Here is a 17,447-nt window from a genome sequence, read left to right as displayed (position 1 = left end):
CTCTGCTTCTAATCTTTCATTAGTAATCTCTAAAGTCCTGCATTATCTCTAACGTAACTAATAGAACGTAACGGTACGTAATCATTGAAATTACGTTGATTGTACGAATGTATCGAAACGTAATTAAATTTTAGTTTTGTTAATTTTGTCCACGAACGTAACTAAACGTAATTGACGTAGCTAACAAAACTAACAGAGGAGAAGTTGAGTGATTTTTCTATAAACAAATATTCACAGATATAAAGAGAAATTTTTCAATAAACAAACATTCACAGATATAAATGTTAAACTTTGTTTACTTCAGAGATAAAAATGTGCTGTGATTTAAATTTTTAATTTGCGAATTTATCACTCCTTTAAAATGAACAAAGGACCGAAAAACAAGAGAAATGTGGTCCTCTGGGACCCCTTTGAAATATACAGTGCTGACAGTGACGGTATTCCAAGAGTGAAATGTAAGCACTGTCCAAATGCAATTTGCAGAGGAAAAAATGGTTCTACAGCTGCCATGAGGACTTATCTACGAACTCAGCATCACAGCAAGTTTACGGAAATGATAAAACAACAAAATGGAAGAACTAAATGACGAAGCTGATTTATGTGAAGCCACTAAAGAAGCTGAAGATTTAGACGCAGAAGTTTCAACGTCAAAAAATTCTATAACCTCTTTACAAAGTGAAGGATTTCTTCCACCTGATCCAAAAAAGCCAAAACTTGCCAAAAGCCTTAATAAGTTTCATCCTGTCCCATGCCACTCAAGCATGAATTTTTTTCGCTCTAAGTATTCCTTGTTTGACCAGAGACAACTAGAGTTTGACTTGGACCTAATGAAGCTGTTGGTAGAATGTGATCTTCCATTCACATTTGTTCAGTCTAAGGGTTTCCAATCCTTTTGTTCAAAGTATCTTCCACGTCATCAACTGAAATCAGCAACAACCTTTTCAAGACAGAAACTCCCACTACTCTATGAAGAAGTGAAGAAACATCTTTCATCTCAACTTGCTAACATTTTACCAACAACTTCTGGAGTATCCTTTACAACAGACTTGTGGACATCTAGAAATAATGAAGCCTACATCAGCATTTCACTTCATTTCATTGATGAGAATTTTGAGCTCCAGAGGATCATTTTAGCTTGTAAGCCATTTCCATCTCCTCACACTGGACAAGCTATTGGTAAAAAGCTCGATGATTCAATCACTGAACTTGCACTTTCACAAGACTGCTTGCGTGTAGTGGTACATGACTGTGCTGTCAACATGAAATCAGGATCATCAAAAGCAGATCAAATCAACGAATCATTACTTTGTATTGACCACATGTTAAATCTTGTATTATCTAAAGCAGTCGATTCACTCAAAACTACCAAAGAATTCATGAAATGTGCAACCAATCTGTCATCTTTTGTTCATCAGTCTACAAAAACAAATGAGGCAATCTCCAAAGCATGTAAGCAGCTTGATGTTACTTACCGAAAAATAATTCCACCAGTTGTCACTAGATGGAACTCTAATTGTCTCATGTTGGATTCAATCCTGCAGTTGAAAACACCACTTCTCCATTTTAAGAATTCTGAGGCTGATTTTTCAGAAAAAATTCCGAATGAACCGGAATTTGAGCTAATGGCTGATGTTCAATTTTTGTTAAACATGTTCCTTGAAGCATCTAAAAAGTTTGAGTCAGAGAAAGTTCCTACCGTTCATGAAGTTCTTGTACAAATTTTCATTATTCGAGAGAGGCACATAAAGATAAAGACAGAAAAAAAATTAAAAGGTCGAAAATTTTTGTCAGAAGCCTGCAAACTTGCTACTGCTTTGCTTGAACAGCTAGAAAAGAAAATTCCTTCTGGTGGAACAGATAACAAACTATATTGTTTGGCTCATCTTCTGGATCCCTACTACAAAGGAGCAATTTTAAAAAAGTTGAAGACTTTTGATCAAACAGTAAAAAATGCAACTGAATTATTCTCCGAGGAAACAAATATAAGTACAGATAAAGCAAAAGAACTTTCACCAAATTTTGATGAAATGAATGAAGCCCAGCAGCATGTTTTTGAGATCTCTTCTGATATCCACAACGCAACCAAAAAATGCAGTGATGTGTCACAGGAGATTGAAAAATTCTTGGCTATGCCATTGACAGATGCTTGTGAGAAAGAACCTTTGAAATGGTGGAAAAAAAGTGAAATACATTTTCCTCATCTTAGCAAACTTGTGCGTAAAATCTACCACATCCCTGCTACATCTGCAACTTCAGAACGTGTTTTTTCAGCCTATGGAAGAATTATCAGTGACAGAAGATCTAACCTCGATTCAGAAATTGTTCACATGATTGTGTTCATTAGAGCAAATTTGGACAAATTGAAACAGATCAAAGTTCTTGAGACTGAAGAAGAGCAAAGCTTAAGAATGGCTGCAGAAAAGTGACCTTAAAAAATGTCAATTTTAAGCATTTTTTTCACATTGTATATTTTTTCTAAACTTTTGGTATTTTTCTAGTATTTTCAAAATCATTCAAAAAATAAGTCTTAAAATATGGCATTGATGTAGCCTATAGTTATCAGGAATACTGACAATGAGTCACTTACGCTAGTAAAGACTGTATTTTGCGTCAATTTTAACATCTCATTTTTTAGGAATTTCACACAGACCCTTAATGCCAGAGTTGACCTATATACATTGTTACATAACTCAACAGTTCAGTTTGGCACCCTATCATTTTTTTGACAATAGTTTTGTCAACAGAATCATTTTGTTTACAAACACATAAAAGATTCATTTTGTTGACATTCTTTTACTTAAAGTAACTTAACCTAACCTAAAGAGTTGCCAGTGGAGTTCAGTGAATTGTTAGGTTAAATTTGGTCTGATTAGGTTAGTAAAAGATTGTAGACAAATTACCTTTTTATTTGTTGATGAAATGATGTGTTAAGTTATATGATATGTTATATTTATGTCAACTAAATAATAGTTTTATATCTTTATGTTGACAAAGTAATAGTTTTATTTTTATGTCAACGAAAGTATAGTTTTATTTTTATGTTGACTTAATCATAGTTCTGTTTATTGTTGACAAAATGAATGTTGATAAAATGATAGGAAGCCTTCAGTTTCATTACAACGTGTCAGAATCACAAGTAGGATATTTCATGTTTTACTAATTTTTGGTAATCAAAGTATTCCTTCAGTACTTTTGTGTAATAAAAAATTAATAGTTAAATTTCCAATGTGTGCCTTCTTTTGTAATAAATAATGCAAAATATTTCTTTAAAGTAAGGTTCATTTTGTTTAGTTTTAATAGATTATATTTGGGAACTTATTATGTTACATTTTTGGATAAAATATGTTTGGGCATAAAATTTTTATCTGCTTGCATTACTAAAATAATAATACCAAAATAATTATATTGATGATGAATTGTAAGATTTATTTACTTGGTATTGTAATACTTCAAGACGAACTGAGTTTTGTTATTTATATTAGTTATGTTTAATTACATTCTATAATGAAATTAACAAAATAAATACTTAATTTCATTACAGTCAAAAGAAGAGATTAATGTAATTTCATTACCATTATTTTTATAGCACTGGGGATGATACAGATCCTTATCCAAATATTATTCAATTATTACTTAATTAATAGAATTGAGCAACCATAATGCAGTATTTTATGTAATAATCTTAAATTTTAATAAATTCTTTACAATTCCGTTAATTTCGTTTAATTACGTGCGAAACGTAACATGAAAAATTCCGTTTAATTTTTTAACAAAATAAACGTAAGGCTGAGTTCGTTTTGTTCGTCAGTTATGTTAATTACGTCTAACGTAATTAACGTAATCAGACGTAATTGAACGAACGTAATGCAGGACTTTAGTAATCTCCTCACTGACTTCTTCACTTTCACTTAAATCACTCTCCATATCAATCTTTATTTTTTGTTTTTTATGTGCTTTTTTGTGCCGTTTCATTGCTGCCTCGCTCGGCCAGTATTTATTGCATTTGTCGCAAATTCCGTTTAAATGCTTTTTTTCCAATGAAGGACAATACAGATCAAATGGTATAATTTTGTACTTTAAGCCTGCTGTAGGTATATCTTGTAGCAAATGCCTATGCGTCAGAGGTGCAAAGTTTGAATGGTTTGATACGCTTTTAAAATATCGAGAAGGTTCCATCGCTTTGTAACCATTCTCGCAGTACTCGTAGATGGCCGGAAATGGAATGAAACGTTGGGGGATGGTATTCAGCCAATTTGTTTCAAACGATGAACAACATAACTTGTCCTGTGATTTCACAATTTGTAGACAGTATCGCGATTGCTGGCAATGTTTCTCTACCCAAACAGGATCAGGATTCGGCGGTTTATATGCTTTTCCAACTGGTACTGCCCGGCAATTATCAAGGTAACCGTCGATGACGGTTTTCTCCCAAACTTGGGATAAAACGTCAGCCACTTTTTGGAAATTTTCTACCTCCAGTTCTTGGTTGATTATCTTCCCAGAAGAATCATAGTGATCACCAAAATAATCATGGGGAAGAACTATTCCAGCCAAGTCACGAGAAAGAGGTGCCATTCTTCTTTCAATAGGGTTGAAGGCTGAAAGCCCAGCTGCATTCACACCGTGAAGCAAGACATCTAAATCCAGCAAGCGGAAGAGATCAACAGCAGTTGCTAACGTTTTAGGGAAGCGTGGCGCCTCATCTTGAGCTCCGTCAGTCTCCATTAACATAATTGGTTTACGTCTAACCATCTTGGTTTCAAAAAGCTCCCTAACATCAAAAGCATGTGTAAAAGCATTCGATGTATCGTGTTTCCCACTTCTTATGCGTATGAAAGTGTCTCCACTGTATGATACATTTCCATTATTGTTAACTTTGCATATGCCATACACCGATCGGATTAACTGTGGGCCAACAACAAAGTCATGATCCATAAGTTTGACCTTGTATTCCATATGCATCAACAACGGCGCTTGAAGGCTTGTAGCAGTAAGACCCAACGGTACCCTGGCTTTATCATCATTGGAAAAGCACAGCTTTTGGTCCAAACAATTTGCAAACTTCAAACATGTTATCAATAAAAGGTTTGGCAAACATTCTATCATCATTTCTTTTTCGCAGTGAATTTTCTGGAAGTAGTAGCTTTACTGGAACTGTGTTGACATGCTTTTTTCCTTCAGAAGTGTTTTCACATCGTGGTAAAAGACGAAGGTACAAACCACTTCTACTCAAGTTGAAGCCTATTTTCGTCAGCTCTTTCTGAAGATCATCCAAAGTGGAGACACTGCGAAGACATTCTGTTCTTCGACGCTCATCTGCTGCTGATGAATTTTGCACAATTTTTATGATTGTTGATAAAAGTTCTGATTGATCAATTTCGAGCCGTGGTCGTCCAGGATGGTTTCGCATAAACTGTTTCAAAGCACTTGATACTTCAAGGTTGTTTTGACAAACTGTTTCGATGCCCTCTTTAAGTTTTTGTCTCCGTTTTCTTTGTCGTGCCGATTCACGAATCAATCTGAAAACAAAATATTACACAAATCTTTGATTCCGTTATAAAACCTTCTATACTTAAGGTTTCCTGGATTCTGCGAACTTTGTAAATCCTCAATTAGAAGTTCTTATTGACAATTTGAAAAACAAAATTTTGAAAGTTACTGCCTGCTTAAAAGTTTGGTTTTTATGGCCAAGACGTCTGTCTATACTTCTTAGCTCTATTCGATATATCTCTTAACATTTACCTTTCCAAGTTTGTTTTTTCTCTTCTTATGCTTTCTTTCACATTGTCTAATTGTTTCCTCGTTACAGCAGACAAACCAGAATCGCGTAAGATTATCAAGGATGAAAGCTGTGATTTTTTTTTCTTTTTGCTAGGCGGTGATAAAGCATTTCCCCAGAATGACATGATTGATCCTTTGGACTTTTTTGCTTTCACTTTTAATTGGTTTACTTTTTTTTCATACAAAGACTGATCATATTTTACTATTTTCCACAACTCCTGTGCGTGCTGATACTGCTTTTGTTTTTCAAGTGTTGAATATGCTTTATTACATAACTCAAGGAGTTGAAGATACTTTTTCTCGTTCCCAACAAATTCGTTCGATATTTTGGGAGTAAGCAGCTTTTTTTTGTTGCAACGTTTTCAATTATTCGATTAGAAAGATAAAAGTTTTTGTTTATTTGGAAATAAACGATTTAATCAAAAGATTCAGTGTCGTTAAAGCGAAGAACGTAAAAAAATAATCCGACTCAAATTAATTGCAGTTACATTTCGCAATGAAAGGTGTTGGTCTCTATTAGCATTAAAATTGTTGTTTTTAAAAATAATTGTTTTTTATAATCAGAAAAAATACATTTAAACTTTAATAATAATTTAAAGTAGTACATTGTTAATAAAAAGTTAATAATAAAATATTAATTTAAAATAATAAAAAATTAACTTGTTGTAACGTTTTAATTGAAAAGATAAAAAACCAGGTTGCGTAATTTAAAAAAAAATTTTTTACATTCGAAAAGTTAATTGCTTTTTATACAGATCAAGTTTTAAAAATAATTCCTCAGAAAGATAGTCAAACCGCGTACGTACTCGCTGTTTAACACTCCCCCTCCCCTTGTACGCATTTGTACGTTTTTTGGTAACCCCCTCCCCCCATACCTGCGTACGTACTTTATGGATGCCCCCAAAGAGGGTGTGAATATTGGGGCGTCAGCCTTATTTAAATAAGTTTGAATTATTTTAAAATGAACATCTGCACATAGATAAACCTGTGGGAAAAATTGAATTCCCAAAATTTTATTTTAAGTTAGCAGCAAATAAGTTTCACATTTTTAAGTTAGCAGCAAACAAGTTCAAATTTCAACGTCAACTTTTTAATGTTAAAGTTTGAACTTGTTTGCTGCTACTTTAAAAATGTGAAAATATTGAAAAATATGGAATTGTCAAGATTATTATATCGTCGCTTTAACTAATGTTGGAACTCCAGTTGTTATAAATACAATAGAAAAGCGATTGAATTTATAATATTTGTACTCATTTAAATTGTAACAAGTAGTTTTTACACCGCCAAAGCTGCTTTGAAACATTATTAAACGTTCGTACCTGAATGTTTTACTCTTTATATGTTGTTGTTACTTGGAAGATTTAGTTTTACCATATGAAAACGTATCGATATGAAAATTTTTCGCCTTTTTAAAGAACCTATGATGATGATGATGATGATGATGATGATGATGATGATGATGATGATGATGATGATGATGATGATGATGATGATGATGATGATGATGATGATGATGATGATGATGATGATGATAATGATGATGATGATGATGATGATGATGATGATGATGATGATGATGATGATGATGATGATGATGATGATGATGATGATGATGATGATGATGATGAAGATGATGATGATGATGATGATGATGATGATGATGATGATGATGATGATGATGATGATGATGATGATGATGATGATGATGATGATGGACATGGACATGATGTTGACTGAAAATAAGTTTCTCCAATTTGAAGAGTCCGGAGAACATTTTTGAATAAACTTCAAAATTCATATTTTAAAATAAAAAACTGTAATCAAAGTAGTTTCAGATATATAAACTCTAAAGAAGACGAGAAGATCTAAGTATCCACCTGTTTATATCATTAATTGCAACTACTATGATACCTTTAAACTAACCGCATACAGCGTGTACAAAGTATTGGCCAATTATCTAGCTTCACGGACCTTTCTTTCAAACATTTTTGTCTCCGCTTTAAGAAATTTAGTCTTTTCCCAATTTATTTCTTCCGAGCAAAACTACAATGGGTAGCTGTTGCAGACCGATAATGTTTGCTTGAGTTCGAGTTCGAATTTGTAACTTTATTTCGCCTACGCAGTTTTTTGAGCAGTTGTATTCAATTATATGAGTTCCAGGTAGGCTATAATGCATTAATTTAGATTTTTTTTTTGCATCGTAGCAATCATCTTAAATTAGGATTTTATTTGAAAACCATTCTATATTCAATTTTTCCTAATAACTTTATTTTATTTTGCGGAGAGTGATGGTACCCACGGTAATGATTCAGTATGGAGGGCATTATACTCGGATTGTATGAAAGAGAACCATTTCATTTACGAAATGTGGGTTAAATATTATTGCTTTTTATAAATAAAAAGTTTAAAAGTTTTTATCATAAAATTTAGAAACAAATTAATAACTTTAAATTTTAAACCTCCCGGAGAGGAATCGGTCAATTCATGGTCAATTTATCGACATAATATCATCAAACCCTTTATAAAAATGCTTCCGAGCAGAGAAGGTTTTATAAATATTTTAGATAATTATTTTAGATTCTTATTCGGTTATATATTATCCACATTTGGTTATATATTATCTTTACTTGGTTTGAAATTGACATTTCTTCACATTCGTTTCGGAATGTTTTTGTATAAAATATCCATAAAAGATTTTAAAAAACGATTAAAAATATTTTTTTCGTTCGGTTACAAAAAAGTTTCCCAACTCTTAAAGCTTTTATTTAAATCATCATTTTAAAAAAAGAGCTTGGAAAGAGTTAGTTTTTATTAGAGAAAACTTGACAGCTTATCTATGAGATTATAATTTTAGATCATCTTTAAGTGACTTTTTAAAACGACTTCCACTTTACATTTTAAACCCGTAGGTAGCTTTCTGTAAATTGAAAATGCTTTTGATATTCTTTTTAGATTTTAATTAAAAATTTTTCATATATAAATATAACCATGTTTTATTGTCAGTATAAATGGGGTACTAGACACTATTAAGAGATAAAATGTTCTTTGACGTTTCATGCATTTTTTTTGAATGCAGTGACCTATCGATTGGGCGGCTTGACATCTAAACTTCAATTAATTTGTTTGAAAATATTATTTGATTTAAAATGCTAAGAAACATTTTCCATTTTGCGTAAAAAGCATCATAAAGGAGACATATTAAAAACAATGTTTTTTCATTACTGCAACAAGTGAGTCCTTATCAACCTTCATGTACAGGGCAAAATCTCCGTCAGCCTTCTTCACGTTTCAGGTACTAGTTCAGGTAGGATTGATGCAAAAAATATGATGGTATGTTTAAGGCATCATGGCGTTAGGTGATATTGTTTGTCATTATTTTGTATTTTATGATATTATTTGATATTAATTGATATATTTTGGGATTATTTGGCATAAATTGGCATTCTTTGGCATCAATTGCCATTATAAAAATGTGTGCAGAAAAAGCAATAACAAAAAAAATATGATTATCAAAAATCATAACATTTTGCAAAAAAAAAAATTTAATGATTACTTTGCTAAGCGTCTGCGCCTCGTTCTTTTTTTTATTCGAGACGAGACAAGACGATCCTAAAAGTCTTGTCCCAATTAGCGATAAAAATCGAGAATAATTTTCAATTTTTATTCGAAATTCGGGACAAGACCGAGACGAGACGAGATGTCCCGGACAAAATAGGAGTTTTACAATTTTCCGGAATTTACATATTTTTAACGGGACATAACGAGACATAACGAGAAATACACGTTAATCCTTAATGTGAAATTTAAATAATGAATTTCTGGCACAATTACCATTATTTATTCCAGCTGCTTCTATTGATATTGCTATACCATCTATATAAACAAAGCTTTATAAAAATTAATAGCAGCAACTGAAATCAGGGGGAAAAAAGTATTTTTGGGACGGTATTTAACTTTTTCTACTAAAATATCTTGTAAGAAGGGGATAAATATGTGTCCAAGGGCTAAGTTTCTAATCATTTAATATTGTTTATTGCTGAGGTCAGTATTCACTTCTAATGCAAGAACTTGCTTTACACTCATATTTAAGGGAACGTTTATCCAAAGTGTCTTTAACTTTCTTGATCTATAAAACATTTGACTTTTTTTAAAAAGTGTAATTCTTGCAGAAACTAACAATAAAGCATGATGTTTAATACCTAGTTCTTTTATTTTTTCTCTTTTCCTTTGCTCTCCAAGGACCACCCGTTGTTTATGAGGTTTTTCAGAACCAAAATTTCTAATTTTATTGGTCATAAGATTTTCTTAAAGCCATTGGTATTCTTTTTCTATAAAAGAATCAAAATTTCTACCATATTGTTCTAGTTTTTTTCTTTACTTTTGAAATAAATCTATCTGAAGTAGCATTAATTTACTTTCACTTTGCTAATTTCTTCAGTTTTATTTGATTTCGTTAAGTAAATCATTCCAAAATCGTAATTTATCCACTCTAATTCACATATATTCGGGATAAGATCTAATCTTTTTGTTGCTGTTGTTTTTAAAATCATTAATATATATCAGAAACTTTTTTGAGTACTTTATATCATTTTTCACTTTACACTGTTTAACATTTTATGTTATAGCTTCTTTGACAATTATCACATTAAGTTCGCTGTAATGTTTAAGTAAATAATGTTACTTGTATATTAACGGAAATACTGAAGTTGTTATGTAATTCTATTTCAAGTATCTAGTACTTCTTGATTAGTAAATTAAATAACAACATTTTAACAAATTTCTAAGTAGCTTAAGATGACAAAAATATGTTTCTTGAAACTATATTTGATATGTTGAAACAACTAAAAAACTCAAATTCAAGAATCACAAATGTCAATGAGTCCATGAAAACCTTGTTTTCCGCCATTTTCATTTATTTTGATATAATAAACCACTGTTAAAAAATGGCGGAAGGCAAGGTTTTTATGGGTTCATTGACTTTTGTATTTCTTCAAAAAGTATATATTAAAAGATTATCTTAAAAGTAAATATAGACTTTAATTTAGATTAAAAGTTCTCCATTTTTACTAAATAAAAATCTCTCATTTTTTAGATTTCATTGAAAATAATATTAAAATTTTTAATTTCTTTTAACCATAAAATATAAAATCTAATTTTTCCGGGAAATTTCTCGTCTCATTACGCTTTTCCCGATTCATTTCGAGAAAACGATTTCGAGACGCAGACGCTTAAACTTTGCACATTCCTACCCTAAACAAACTTGATAATTCCAATATTCGTTTTACAATCTTCAATTTTCACGTTTATTTCTGCAGTTTTCCCAAAAAAACTATTTGGAATTATGAATATAGAGATTTGGTGGAGTAATTAAATCCTTTAAAGAGATACTCGTTTTTTTAAGATTTCGATGAAAAACGCTCTAAACCGACAAGTTTTAGGAAAACATTATTTTCTGAAACCATTAACTTTTCATAGATGTTTCATAAAAGTTGAAAATACTGATATTTTTATGAACAACATGCGCATTTGTATGAAAACTCTTATAAGAGACTTTACTAGTAGCCAATCCAAATGATTCCATATTATATTTAACATCTTATAGCTCTGATTGGATTGACTTAATATTCGTTAGCCTTTCAGATTGTATTTCAAACATAAACATAAACTTATTAGATATATGTTCTTTCGTGCAAAGAAAGCAGCAAAAGTTCTAGAAAAGCAGTTCACTATCTCAAAGTAATGTTTTGATACATTCTCAGGAAGTGAATATTTGATAAATTGAGTATACTTTTAGGAAATAAATTAACTTGCTTAGTTTTACTTTTGATTATTATAAAATAATGGTTTTATAATAATATCTAAAAAAAACTGCTTTTTGTTTTAAAAAGCAGTTTTTTTTAGATATTAATTTAAAACCAATATTTTATAATAATCAAAAGTAAAACTGAGCAAGTTAAAAGTTAAGCTTACGGTCTTTGTAATTGGATAAATTTGAAGATATTGATTGGTCGGTAAAGTTAATTAAAAAGTTAATTAAAAAGTTGAGCTTACGGTCTTTGTAATTGGATAAAAGAATTTTATAATCAAATGAAAATTTTTTTGTCGGATAAATACATTAAGTACTGACCGGATTAACACTAGAAGCCCCAAGTTGAATTCTACTGTTGAAAAATTGTTAAGTTATGACTTATTTTGATGTTATTTACTGAAAAAAATAATAAACTAGATTAAAACATATTCAGAGATGAGTTTTAAGATGCGATTAAGTTAGATCAATAAAGTTAGATCAATCCACTTTAAGGCTTATATGTATTTATAAAAACCTGGGGCTTTTAGTGCTAAACGTGCAATCTCAAGTAGAATTTTGGCTTATACATAAATAGTACCTATAAAACTTTAGAGGAGAACTCGTACACCCCATGCAGCTTCTCATTTATCCATCCAATCAAAAAAACTTCTAAATATCGATGTTAAAGAGCATAAAATGCTTTTGAATGGAATAAAATGAGGAGTTGTGTAATGTGGCGTGTCTTTGCCACCCTCATTTTTAACCAATGTTATTGTCTAACTGCTCGGGGAATAGTTCTATTTCCTAAAGTTGTAAGTAAATTTCTTTATGACTTATAAACTTAAAAGACTAAAGCTTTTTTTTTTTCAGAAAATCAAAATCTCGATTTCGAACCGGTTTAATAAAAAAATAAAAATTTTTGTTCTCTCAGATGTCCAGCTTTTTTAAAAGTGAGTACATTATAAAACTCTATTAAAATCTTTTTAACTTTGTTAAAGTCTTTAACGAAATGTCTTAACTGAAGAAAAAAATGGCTTTTCATTAAAAAAAAGAAAAAAAAAAAACACGAAGATTTTCAAGCCAAAAATTTTTACTGACTATAGTTCAAGGAAAAGAAGAGGGTACTTTTTTTCAAGAAATCGATCTTTTACGCTCAAAAAACACCCCTAACAAATTACCCCTAAAAAATCGATCTTTTACGCTTTCAGAAACTGCACTTCATCTGTAGCACTAGAAAAAAATACCAAAAATGCCGAAATTCGTTATACATTTAACTTGTGAATTTTCTATTTAAATACAGTATGGTGCAGTACTGTACATGGATAAGGTATGGTATAGTACTGTACATTTAGTATGCAGATAAAGAATGCTATCAAATGCTGAAATAAGTTGTTTTTAAAATTTAAGGGTCAAACTTCTAGATTTCAAAATTTTCACGTTGTATTCACATAAAACAATCCTTAATATACTATTTTTTAAAATGCTTCAACTTAAATTTTCCATACTTAGCATTCGGACAAATTAAAACCAGAAGTCTTATTTAAGTACTACCAAAAATTGTAAAAGACTGCGGTTTAAGCTATAAGTCAAATTTTTTTTTACTAAACATCAAGAATCTTGTTTATTTAGCACTATAATTTTTTCTTGTTTTAAGTAAAATCGATGAATAAAAGCTTTTCTTGGTAATGAAAAAAAAAATAGTAATTTATCCAATGTATTAAAAATTCAAGCATGATTCAAATAAACAAAATAGTTCTGAAAAAAAATTCAAATTATTAAATCTTTAATAGAGTCGTCATAGCATTAATAGAGTCATCCTAAGTCTGAAGTTTGCATTCATGTCTTCATGGAGTTTTTCTTTTTTTGTCGAGTTTTTCGTTTTGTCAACGAGCGTGTGAACGAGGTAATGAACTTGTAAGGGAGGTCTTATTGTTGTGACCGGAGAATTTGTAAACCATTTAAAAGCGCATTTAAATTTCACCTGGATTTTTATTCTAATCTACTTTATTTACCTGATTTAAAATTAAAGTCTGATTTGCTCATAAACTTTCTCCGCTCTGCATTTAAAATATCATAGTTTCTTACAGGAATTTGCATTTTTTTTCACTATCTAAACTTAAATCATCAAGTTTTGATACCTTTGAACCCATTCTTTAAATATTTTTGACGTTCAGTTTTAATGCCGCATCAAAAAAGCTTTCAAATGTTTTGTTTTAAGTAAATGTTAGTTTTTCTTTTATTCTCCTTTGATGTTTGAAGACAAAAGAAATGTGAACAGCAACAAACAAACGTGTTAAAAAAAAAACTCTCACTTATTCTGTCCCTCGTAAGTTTCCTTTTTATACCCCTCTAATCAGGAACTCGTTCAGACGCTCCCGGGATAATAATAGAATTTAAAATGTACGAAATTTATAGAAAATGTGAAATTAATTTGCTTTTGTAGTGTTACAAACATTTTAGCAACTTTGATACTTTGTTAAATAATAAATTGACTCTCTTAACTTGTCATTAAAGCAAGCTCCTTGAAAACTAAAGGCTGCTGCTAGCAACAAGCTTGGATAGTAGCAGCCGTTCTACTTATAGAACGAAGTGGTTGGGCTAGGCTTGTTGACCACCAAATTGCTACATAATACCTAAGGACTAATAGCTGCCGTAATGGAAAAAGTAGTTACCTGATCATCTGGCTTAGTGACAGAGTGTAAAGTCAGGTGCATTTCTCGGTACCAAATCTTGGACGATTCTGCAAAGCGACGCAAGTTGTGTCCCTTGCTTAGAATCCCAGACGCATTATTAAAATACAGACATAATCTAAGATCCTTCTCGTTGGAAAGAAGTTAAAAAATGTGAACGAACACTTGAAGTACTTAATGGGCTGAGAGAGGAAACCACTAATCAATAGTTCAGCAATAAGCTCACATAAGACAAAAGCCAACTTAAGTTTTTCTTTCAAGTTTTCCAAAATTATTAATTCCATTTTCCTAACTGCGCTAAAAGAAACCCTCTAGCAATTACAAGTTCCAAAGTTCAATGAGTGAAAGTTCTTTATTTGAATGCTCTGATGAAACAAAGATATGAGTTTTACTTCGACATAGCATGTGTAGTGACAAAATATTTTGACGTCAGAAGTTTAAAGCATTATTGCTATAGTTTATTTGGCTATTTTATTTCAATCAGAACAGATATTACAAGTTAGACAAATGGCTATTTGATTACAATAGCTTATTCATGTTCTGATGCTACCAGAATGTCTGTCTAAATTAAAAATGATTAAATATAATGGATGCAAAATTCTTCACTAAGACCTTTTTTCATATTAGGAACAGAATGAATCCCAGTTGTTAGTTTACCGAACAGATATATAATATTACAATACCATATAATAAGTATTATGGTACAATACCATATAAAAAGATACATACTAAGTTCATTACCGATAAAATTATCCCATTAAGAATTGTTAAGAGAAAAACTTCGGTTTCAATAAAAAAAGTACATTTTCTTTGCCTTTATTTCATTATTGGGTTTTTGTGCAAAGTATATAAAATACAAAATAAGATTTGAAATTGGTTACGCTAATGGTGTGCTAACATTAAGAAAATTAAGAAAAATTGAAATATTGACAACAGACGCCCCTAAAATTAATTTTAAGTTCTAAATAATAAATCTTTAATAAAAATAAGATTTGATAATCGAGGAGTTTTGTTACTTAAAAAGTTCCTTTAGCTCAATGCTCTTGTTTTTCCTCAATTTTCATTAGTAAACTGTGACCGCTCCGAAGAGAACTTTCCAAAATGGTTTTATACTTAACTTTGGTTTATATCATTTTTTTAGTATCAAAACGTTGTAATGCTTGTCTGAAAAAAACTATTCTAATACATGATTACATAATCAATTAGTTTATTTATTTGAATGTTAATGGGGTGGTAATATCAAGCCAATGGTTTCTCAAGAAATCTCAGAAAACTGCGAAGGGGAGCCATGTGAAAAAGACGCCTTTAATATCAATTTTAAATTTTCCAAAATAGTTCGAAACTGGGTAGGGAGGGCAAGGGGAGCAGATGGTCTAAAAATATCCCAGTCTAACAACTGCCAACAGAAAGTAACTCCTTTTTTACAAACTCCTTTTTTGGTATATGAACAGCATTTAATCTCCAATTTCACAATAACCCAATATACAAAATTTACTTTTGTTTCATACAATTTACCTGAAAGTGTAGATATTTTCATGAAAAAATGATAGTTCTTATTAATTTTCATTTGTATGAATTAAAATTTCAAAATTCTTCTTTTAATTTATTTGATTATACTAATATTTAAAAAAACACACTCTCCACACAAACTCACACACACATTTATTTATTTTATAAAACCAAACCCCCTCCCTAAAAGAAAAAAAAAAAAGGCAAAAAAAAAAGGTAAATGTAATAATTAAAAATGTATTTAAACGTAGTAACTAAAAATGTATTCAAATGTAGTAATTAAATATAATCGCAATATAAATATTAGTTTCTAAAGTGGGCCTCTTTTAGCTTTGTAACATGTTCTGGCGAACTTTTCTGATTTTCCATGGCCAAATATTTTTAACAGGATTGATATCAAATGATTTTGCATACCATGTTTTTATTGTTAGATTATTCTCAGTGTGAACCAATGAGATATTATTTTGCAATAATTGAAAGAAAAATCCTGAACAAGCAACCATAATATTATTATCCCCATAATAGCTGTTTGTTGAAATAAGTGCGTTGCTATCTTAAACAACCTCCTTACACATGTGCATTATCCCACTTATTTATCAAATGTCACCCCTTGATCCGATTTGATTAATCAGGCTGAGAAATCAAGCTTTATTTTCTGTCAACGCTGATTCAGCTCTCAAACGGTGCGGTTTCTGATGTTCATCTTTTGATTTTTAACATAATGCAAAAATAAGAAAAAGAATCAATTAACCATTGATTACGATTAAAAAAACGCACAATATACTTTTCATGTTCTAAAAAAAGAAGATAATGAAGATCGTATCTGAATAACACACTGATGAATAGAGGTTAGACTGTAAGACTATTAATTGTGGGGAACGAATTTTTTAAATTTGGTTGCTAATCAAGATTCAATTCTGTTTGTCCATTTTTTCTCTCCTTATTAATTCTTTTTAAGTTTGCATAAAGATGTGGAAAGGTTATAATTAATGATTGATCTGACTGACACCTAACAATTTTAAGAACTTAATTTCAAATTCTATCTTTAACACAGCTGCTATTTGAAAATCAAACATATTGCCTTTTATTTTCAAAAAATAAATCAGAATCCTTTTTTACAACATCGTATAGGCTGAGACTACTGATATAGCAAGCTATATTTATCTAGTATATAAAACTAAGTTGTAATTCCGAATGAGGCTGCAAGTAAAAGTGTATTGCCAAAAAGCGTTCGACAAACGTGTTTACAGATTCTAAGAATGTAAAATGTGTTGTCATTTGACTTATGGCATAACCAAAGGGATTTTTTTTTAATTGCCGAGTGAATCGCACTAAGATTTTTACGAAATATTTTTTATGTTTTTCATGCGTAAATTTCTTTTTTTAATTTGTTGGATCAATAAATAAAGATAACAATAAAATTGATGAAAAAAGTAAGGTTTACGTAATAAGGTTGAAAAGAATTAAGATTACATGAGCCGTTTAAGTTTTTTTGCAACCTTTGTTACGTGCTGCAAGTTACATTATATTTTACAACATACAAGATTTTTATTTCTGTTAAATCCTAATTATCTTTTTTAAAATACCATTAATAATTTGTCAGCGTTATAAACACAATGAAAGCAAAAATACTTTTGAGTTTCGATTTCTGTCAACGCTGATTAAGCGCTGATTCAGCG

The 17,447-nt window shown here is 30.6% G+C and overlaps 1 protein-coding gene across 1 annotated transcript in view; it reads left to right on the top strand.

Annotated features, from left to right (window-relative positions):
* The window catches only part of LOC149881406 (uncharacterized), a 72,347-nt gene that overhangs the window by 28,372 nt on the left and 26,528 nt on the right, over positions 1 to 17,447 (top strand). The window lies entirely within an intron of this gene.

This window comes from Hydra viridissima, unplaced genomic scaffold (genome assembly GCF_058129835.1).
Source record: "Hydra viridissima isolate aposymbiotic clone 2 unplaced genomic scaffold, HvirCarnegie_v1 scaffold_12, whole genome shotgun sequence".
Lineage (NCBI taxonomy): Eukaryota > Metazoa > Cnidaria > Hydrozoa > Anthoathecata > Hydridae > Hydra > Hydra viridissima.
Note: the sequence above shows the minus strand (reverse complement) of the source record. Positions and strands in the feature narration are given on the sequence as shown.